Source organism: Coregonus clupeaformis, chromosome 35 (assembly GCF_020615455.1).
Source record: "Coregonus clupeaformis isolate EN_2021a chromosome 35, ASM2061545v1, whole genome shotgun sequence".
Taxonomy (NCBI): Eukaryota; Metazoa; Chordata; class Actinopteri; order Salmoniformes; family Salmonidae; genus Coregonus; species Coregonus clupeaformis.
Window position 1 is genome coordinate 21,224,507 of NC_059226.1, and position 9,838 is coordinate 21,234,344.

Here is a 9,838-nt window from a genome sequence, read left to right on the forward strand (position 1 = left end):
CTGTCTGTGTAGACTCCAGTCCTGGACAGGACAGATGTTTTAATTAGGTTTTATAAACTGGGTGGTTCGAGCCCTGAATGTCGATTGGCTGACAGCCGTGGTATATCAGACAATATACCACGGTTATGACAAAACAGTTATTTGTATTGCTCTAATTACGTTGGTAACCCGTTTATAATAGCAATAAGGCTCCTTGGGGTTTGTGGTATATAGCCAACATACCACGGCTAAGGGCTGTATCCAGGCACTCCGCGTTGTGTCATGGTTAAGAACAAACCTTAGCCGTGGTATATTGGCCATATACCACACCCCCTCGGGCCTTATTGCTTAATTATTTAATGCAGTGTATGTTCATTGTCCAAACGCACGGCCGCTTTCCCACTCTATATTGCTATAGAATTTTCACAAATGCCTTACTATATGAATTTATGATAACGTGAAAATGACCATATCTAAGTGCTCGATTGTCAGAAGATATAAAAAAAGGTGTCATATTCTTCCTGGGGGTGTATATGAACATATTTCATGTTGCTGAAATGCTTATAGTTCCACTTTAAACCTTTATTAACAGTTTTGGTGAAATCTTCTAGTTGACCGTTCTACATTGCTGCACAGTGATTGGTTCCACTGAGCACAGACAGCAATTCAATATCTATTCCACGTTGGTTCAACTTAATTTATTTTGGTGAATGACAATGACTCCAGGATTTTTGGAGTCGACTCCAATTCCAACTCGTTGGAGTTGACTCGCTCCAAACTCCGACTCCAATTTGACAAAATGGACCAAAATTTGCCGAACTGCTGCCGATGTCAAGCACACTCATGAACTGTATTATTGATTAGCAATACATATGGAGCCTTCTGACACTCTACTAACCAAATAGTCAAAGGCTAATCAGCAGCCTACATCTTAGCTTATCTTTGGGGTGTATCCAAGCTTAGCAAAGTCAATCATCATCTAGCCGTTATCAATAACTGACACTGTTAGTGTTATGTACCTTTGGTTGGCCCGTTTGAATAGGACAAGAAAGCTTAAAGGTGCAATAAGTTGGATTTTCGTGCCCACATTTACCCAAATGTATTATATGTAAATAGTAATTAGTAGCTAATGTGGCTAATGCTAACCACTAGCTAACGTCAATGGACAATGAGTAGCTTAAACTAGCCACCAGCTAGCTAGCGAACAGTTTGTAAATAACTTTACTTCACGCAATACTTTTTGGCTGCGTTTACACAGGCAGCCCAATTCTGGTATTTTGCCTAATTGTAGGCAAAAGAGCTGATCTGGTTGGTCAAATGACCAAATAGTGGAAAAAGATCAGAATTGGGCTGCCTGTGTAAATGCAGTCTCCTTCAATAACTGGTACCGCTCATGGAGGGAAAGTAGGCAGCCGAACTTCCACTCCTGCTGGAGCTAGCTAGCTAGTTAGTGGTTAGTGTTAGCCATATTCCCTAGCTAGAACAAATAACTAAGTATGCTTGCTAGTCATATAAAAACATGCCCACAAGGTTGCATACTCAGTAGTGTCAACTACTGATAACATTAGCTAGATAACTGATTGACTTTGCTTAGCAACAGCTGTCCAGTCCCAGACAAGGCAGGACAGCAAGCAAAAAAATAAACATTCTGTACATACATAATAGCAGTGCTTTGTATCAATCAATTACATTGTCGGAATATATAGCAGTCAAATTCAACCAAAACCATTAAGGGACGGATCTCTCATCTCAGACCTGGCTCACAGCACAGCCGGTGAGGTAACCTATTTCAGCATGTTTGTCTAAAAGTGGAGCATTTGTTTTAAGTCATGTATAATATACATTAGGCCCAGACTCTGAACCCCACGGCCGGTGTCAGGTCCAGATCATCCTCTGTTACTCCAGGAGGAGGAGTGAAACTAAAGTGCTGCAGGAGGGAGGTGAAGAAGAGGAAGAGCTCCATCCTGGCCAGACCCTCCCCCTGACACACCCTACGACCTGGAAGAAGATAACATCAAACCAAATCAAATTGTATTTGTCACATACACGTGTTTAGCAGATGTTATAGCGGGTGTAGCGAAATGCTTGTGCTTCTAGCTCCGACAGTGCAGTAATATCTAACAAGTAATATCTAACAATTTCACAACTTATACCTAATACACACAAAACTAGTAAGGAATGGAATTTAAGAAAATATACATATATGGACAAGCAATGACAGAGCGGCATGGACTAAGATACATTAGAATTTTATAGAATAGAATGCAGTATATACATATGAGATGAGTAGTGCAAGATATGTAAACATTATTAAAGTGACTAGTGTTCCATTTCTTAAAGTGGCCAGGGATTTCAATAGGCAGCAGCAGCCTCTAATGTGCTAGTGATGGCTATTTAACAGTCTGATGGCCTTGAGATAGAAGCTGTTTTTCATTCTCTCGGTCCCAGCTTTGATGCACCTGTACTGACCTCGCCTTCTGGATGATAGCGGGGTGAACAGGCAGTGGCTCGGGTGGTTGATGTCCTTGATTATCTTTTTGGCCTTCCTGTGACATCGGGTGCTGTAGGTGTCTTGGAGGGCGGGTAGTTTGCCCCCGATAATGTGTTCGGCAGACCGCACCACCCTCTGGAGAGCCCTGCAGTTGCGGGCGGTGCAGTTGCCGTACCAGGTGGTGATACAGGCCGACAGGATGCTCTCAATTGTGCATCTGTAAAAGTTTGTGAGGGTTTTAGGTGCCAAGCCAAATTTCTTCAGCCTTCTGAGGTTGAAGAGGGTCTGTTGCGCCTTCTTCACCACACTCTGCGTGGGTGGACCATTTCAGTTTGTCGCTGATGTGTACGCCAAGGAACTTGAAGCTTTCCACCTTCTCCACTGCGGTACCGTCGATGTGGATAGGTGGGTGCACCCTCTGTTGTTTCCTGAAGGTTATTTTCCTGGCACCACACTCCCAGAGCCCTCACCTCCTCCCTGTAGGCGGTCTCGTCATTGTTGGTAATCAAGCCTACTACTGTTGTGTCGTCTGCAAACTTGATGATTGAGTTGGAGACATGCTTGGCCACGCAGTCATGGGTGAACAGGGAGTACAGGAGGGGGCTGAGCACGCACCCTTGTGGGGCCCCAGTGTTGAGGATCAGCGAAGTGAAGATGTTGTTTCCTACCTTCACCACCTGGGGACGGCCCGTCAGGAAGTCCAGGACCCAGTTGCACAGGGCTGGGTTCAGATCCAGGGCCTCAAGCTTGATGATGAGCTTGGAGGGTACTATGGTGTTGAATGCTGAGCTATAGTCAATGAACAGCATTCTTACATGAGGAAGACAACATGAGGACAATACATCTACACCTATTGGTTCCTATAGTTGACAAATATCAATACTGTCATCAATATAGCTTCCATCCCCTCAACTCTCTCTGGGCCAAAGCAATGAGCACCATAGAAGGATATCTGATTTATTTCATTGCTGAATAGTGTCAATAAAGAAACAAAACAGTTGAACTCACCTGCAGAGAAGGGCATGAAGGCATCCCATCAACGAATCAACCTTCCTCATCCGTGGTCCTCTGTAGCTCAATTGGTAGAGCATGGCGCTTGTAACGCCAGGGTAGTGGGTTCGATCCCCGGGACCACCCATACGTAAAAATGTATGCACACATGACTGTAAGTCGCTTTGGATAAAAGCGTCTGCTAAATGGCATATTATTATTATTATTATTATTATTATTATCCAGAAAGTGTGTGGGGTTAAAGGTGTGTGGGCTCTCCCATTTGCATCTGTCTTGTAGGACAGACGTAAGTAGAGGAAACACAAGCGTCCCCTTCTTGATGAAATATCCCTGGAAGGTGATGTCTCGGCTGGTGGTGTGAAGGATGGCCATGGGTGCAATGTTGGCCAGTCTCTGGATCTCATGGATCACTGCATCAGCGTAGGGCAGGTTCTTCCTGTCCTCTACCAAGGGCTGATGACTTCCTATGAGCCTGTTGATGTTTTCCTGCACCCGGTCTGTAAATTAAAGAAAGAGGGAGGTACAAAGTTAATATAAAATCTGAATGATCTTTACCCTGGATCTGTTACCTTGGCTGCAATTCAAAGACCTGTGGTTCAAGTGGTAAATGTGCCAATGTTTACAGCAAGTAACACAATGATTATCTTGCATCACTACAATCATGCAATGTCTGTACAAAGTTACTAAGGTGTATGTGTCAGGTTAGTGTATGGGTTTCTATCAATCCTTACCCTGTATGTGGGGGTACTTGGCCATTAGCAGCAGACCCCAGTGCAAGGTTGTCCCGGTGGTGTCAGTACCAGCAGAAAACAGGTTGGCCACAGACTATCAGATTCTCATTGTGGTAATGAGAGTCCATGATGCCTGATTCCTTACATACACAAACAAACACAGGTAATGTTTCAGCAAACAAGAACAGTTATTTCAACTGTTTTTAATAAAACGTATATATTTCTTTTTTTATGTGTGTGGGGGCTACCACCGGACTCCCCTAGTTATTAATTCTAAGACGTTACCTGTAAAAAGTCTCCATACCTCCAGGGTTTGCTTTCGGATGAGGAACGAGTCCACGAATCCTCTACACATCTAAAGGTTGAAAGTCTCCTTCAGGCCCCTCACCAGCTCCCTCATCTCCTTCTTGTTGTCCATTTTTCATGACTAGCGTCCTGATCTTCAACAATGGGTCCAGCCATGGAAACATGTTATACAACAATTTCCCCATAAACAAAAATTAAAGCAATAATTAACTTTTATTTTGTCTGGATATTATGATTGAAATAATCAAATCAAAATGTCACATGCACCGAATACAACAGGTGTAGACCTTACAGTGAAATGCTTGCTTACAAGCCCTTAACCAACAATGCAGTTTTAAGAAAAATAAGTGTGAAGTAAACAATAGGTAAGTAAAAAATAAAAGCAGTAAAATAACAGTAAAAATAACAGTAGCGAGGCTATATACAGGGGGTACCGGTACAGAGTCAATGTGTGGGGCCACCGGTTAGTCGAGGTAATTGAGGTAATATGTACATGTAGGTAGAGTTAAATTGACTATGCATAGATAATAAACAGAGAGTAGCAGCAGCGTAAGGGTGGGGGCTGGAGGGGGACAATGCAAATAGTTCGGGTAGCCATTTGATTAGCTGTTCAGGAGTCTTATGGCTTGGGGGTAGAAGCTGTTAAGAAGCCTTTTGGACCTATAGACTTGGTGCTCCGGTACCGCTTGCCGTGCGGTAGCAGAGAGAACAGTCTATGACTAGAGTGGCTGGATTCTTTGACAATTTTTAGGGCCTTCCTCTGACACTACTGGTATAGAGGTCCTGGATGGCAGGAAGCTTGGCTGTACTGATGTACTGGGCCGTACGCACTACCCTCTGTAGTGCCTTGCGGTCGGATGCCGAGCAGTTGCCATACCAGGCAGTGATGTAACCAGTCAGGATACTCTCGATGGTGCAACTGTATAACTGTTTGAGGATCTGAGGACCCATGCCGAATCTTTTCAGTATCCTGAGGGGGAATAGGCTTTGTCGTGCCCTCTTCACAACTGTCTTGGTGTGTTTGGACCATGATAGTTCGTTGGTGATGTGGACATCAAGGAACTTGAAGCTCTCAACCTGCTGCACTACAGCCCCGTCGATGAGAATTGGGGCGTGCTCAGTCCTCTTTTCCTGTAGTCCACAATCATCTCCTTTGTCTTGATCACGTTGATGGAGAGGTTGTTATCCTGGCACCACACGGCTAGGTCTCTGACCTACTCCCAATAGGCTGTCTCATCGTTGTCGGTGATCAGGCCTACCACTGTTGTGTCATCGGCAAACTTATTGATGGTGTTGGAGTCGTGCCTGGCCATGCAGTCATGGGTGAACAGGGAGTACAGGAGGGGACTGAGGTGTTGAGGATCAGCGTGACAGATGTGTTGTTACCTACCCTTACCACCTGGGGGCGGCCCGTCAGGAAGTCCAGGATCCAGTTGCAGAGGGAGATGTTTAGTCCCAGAATCCTTAGTTTAGAATAATCTAGCCTAGTGTGACCAGTCTGTCATTGTTCTCAAAGTAATCATCATCATAAGCACGGTACAATACCTGTACTGAAACAGAGCCTCCAAGTTGGATGGTCTCATTGGCTCGATCATCATGCCTTAGAACTGGGGATCAGAGTTTTCAAACCTGCTGCCAAACACAATGTTGCAGATAATGTTGGAGACTGCGTAATTCATTTGCTTGGTTGTGTCAAATGCCTTACCTGTGACAAAGACCAACAACAGAATCGAAATAAGAAAAACTGAGATTGCGCAATACAAATGTAAACGTAATTTCCGATTGAGCCGACATATGCAGAATCCACCGTGAATGCAGTCTCTGCTAGTGCCAACGCAGGAACATTGCCTTTAAATTTCATTCACGCTGTAACGCTGAACCTCCACGATACGGATTGAATAAAGCCCTTAGACTTGTTTTGATTATGTTTCTGATATCAGAACTTCAAACTCTTACCATTGTGTACTTCAAACAGGTAGCGAACGTCCTCTATGACCTTCTCTTCACTTGCTTTCTTACCCATGCCAAAGTCTCTAAGGTTTGTCAGGGCAAAGCGTCTCATCTCTTTCCATGAGTCTCCATTGGCAAACAGAATCCCTATAGAAAAGTACAGTGAAACAATATTGTTCTTGTGGAGTAATTGAGTGACATTCGTACAGGAATCAAGGTCTCTTTTCAGAAGCACAGATTAATGGAAGTAGCAGGTTTCATACAAAATCTGTTTTTCTTTTCTTCATAGTTTAATATAGTCAGGAGTAGGGTTGCAAAGGGAAGGTATATTACTGGAGACTTTCGAAGTTTACCAGTAAACTACCAGAAGTTTGGTAGCTTTCTATGTTTAAAACATATATATATATATATATATATATATATATATATATCAGATGATATCTAGTGGCCTTTTGGGGTACTTCAGCTCATCACAGGTGTTTGTAATGATCTCTGGCCCTCTTTGTGGCCTTATCACATGTAAAATATATAAAATAATCAAATAAGATTATGAAGAAAATGAATGAAAAAGCTGTAAAACATTATCCTAAATATAAACCATCGACTTAGTGAATAACATTGGTGTTTAATATGAGGGTTTCAGTAGGAAATATCCTTTATATTTATTTTTACACACTTTAATTTATTTTATTATGTCAATGTCTTTGTTATAAATGTTTTGGAGCAAACTGGTGGCAGTTGTAAAAAACTAAATAGTTGGAAGAGTTGCAGAGTTTAATTGAAAATAATGCCATTGTTAGATGCTTTTTTCATTGAGGCTTTTTGTTACAGGAGTGGGTCGCAGTTCCGGGGCGACCCACTAAGTGTCATCCTCCGACAACCATAGGCGGCACCTCACTCACAGTTGGGACTAATTATCTGCCTATTGGTGTCACCTGTGGCTATCTGATTCACCTGTGTATTTACGCCCTCACTTCCCTGTGTTCCCTTGCTCAGTTTTCTCTGCTCATTCCTTTATGTCAAGCAGTATGTATATGTGTCGGATCACATGACGGAGTTACAGGTACTCGAGAAGTGTTCTCCCTGTGTCATTGTGTTTTCCAGTCAGAGTTAGTATTTCGTATTGTTTGCTGTCAGCCTGTTTTTTGGAGACCTATGTGCTCCTCATTTGTTTTCGTGTATAGTCCATTGTTTTGTATCCTGGCTTTTGGACCACCAGTAAAGATCCTTGTTTCACCATCCTTGCCTACTGTCTATCCTGCACCGCACCTGGGTCACACCTCACACCAACCCTTACAGCTTTTCTCTTCAACCTTATGGTCTATCCACTAGAAATCTCTGGATTAAAATTTTTTTCAAAGTAATTTAAGTATAAATTACCAAAGTTGCCATAGATGACTTGTTTATTACCAAAATTACTGAAGATTCCAGTACCTTTGGTAATTTACCGGTAGCTTTGCAACCCTAGTCAGGAGAGAATAACAGATTTGTCAGATATTTAGGGTGGTGTTTACAGTATAGCACCAACCATACAGTGGGGGGAAAAAAGTATTTAGTCAGCCACCAATTGTGCAAGTTCTCCCACTTAAAAAGATAAGAGAGGCCTGTAATTTTCATCATAGGTACACATCAACTATGACAGACAAAATGAGATTTTTTTTCTCCAGAAAATCACATTGTAGGATTTTTAATGAATTTATTTGCAAATTATGGTGGAAAAATAAGTATTTGGTCAATAACAAAAGTTTCTCAATACTTTGTTATATACCCTTTGTTGGCAATGACACAGGTCACACGTTTTCTGTAAGTCTTCACAAGGCTTTCACACACTGTTGCTGGTATTTTGGCCCATTCCTCCATGCAGATCTCCTCTAGAGCAGTGCTGTTTTGGGGCTGTCGCTGGGCAACACAGACTTTCAACTCCCTCCAAAGATTTTCTATGGGGTTGAGATCTGGAGACTGGCTAGGCCACTCCAGGACCTTGAAATGCTTCTTACGAAGCCACTCCTTCGTTGCCCGGGCGGTGTGTTTGGGATCATTGTCATGCTGAAAGACCCAGCCACGTTTCATCTTCAATGCCCTTGCTGATGGAAGGAGGTTTTCACTCAAAATCTCACGATACATGGCCCCATTCATTCTTTCCTTTACACGGATCAGTCGTCCTGGTCCCTTTGCAGAAAAACAGCCCCAAAGCATGATGTTTCCACCCCCATGCTTCACAGTAGGTATGGTGTTCTTTGGATGCAACTCAGCATTCTTTGTCCTCCAAACACGACGAGTTGAGTTTTTACCAAAAAGTTTGATTTTGGTTTCATCTGACCATATGACATTCTCCCAATTCTCTTCTGGATCATCCAAATGCACTCTAGCAAACTTCAGACGGGCCTGGACATGTACTGGCTTAAGCAGGGGGACACGTCTGGCACTGCAGGATTTGAGTCCCTGGCGGCGTAGTGTGTTACTGATGGTAGGCTTTGTTACTTTGGTCCCAGCTCTCTGCAGGTCATTCACTAGGTCCCCCCGTGTGGTTCTGGGATTTTTGCTCACCATTCTTGTGATCATTTTGACCCCACGGGGTGAGATCTTGCGTGGAGCCCCAGATCGAGGGAGATTATCAGTGGTCTTGTATGTCTTCCATTTCCTAATAATTGCTCCCACAGTTGATTTCTTCAAACCAAGCTGCTTACCTATTGCAGATGCAGTCTTCCCAGCCTGGTGCAGGTCTACAATTTTGTTTCTGGTGTCCTTTGACAGCTCTTTGGTCTTGGCCATAGTGGAGTTTGGAGTGTGACTGTTTGAGGTTGTGGACAGGTGTATTTTATACTGATAGCAAGTTCAAACAGGTGCCATTAATACAGGTAACGAGTGGAGGACAGAGGAGCCTCTTAAAGAAGAAGTTACCTGTCTGTGAGAGCCAGAAATCTTGCTTGTTTGTAGTTGACCAAATACTTATATTCCACCATAATTTGCAAATAAATTCATAAAAATCCTACAATGTGATTTTCTGGATTTTATTTTTTCAATTTGTCTGTCATAGTTGACGTGTACCTATGATGAAAATTGCAGGCCTCTCTCATATTTTTAAGTGGGAGAACTTGCACAATTGGTGGCTGACTAAATACTTTTTTTCCCCACTGTACCTGTTTAATGGTCCATTGTCAAGTGCAACGTAGTTGGCCTGTGCACCAGTTAAGTTATCTGACATTACATGTCCTTTGTTTAGTTCACTGAGCACAGGAGTGATGTCCCTGTCCCCAAACTCCTCTGCCTGCTTGACCATCTTGTATCCTGCCGCAACAACCACTTTTCTGGGTCCAAAGTGAATCATGAAGATGGAGACATATTTCTTGGAAAGCTGTTGAACATTAAA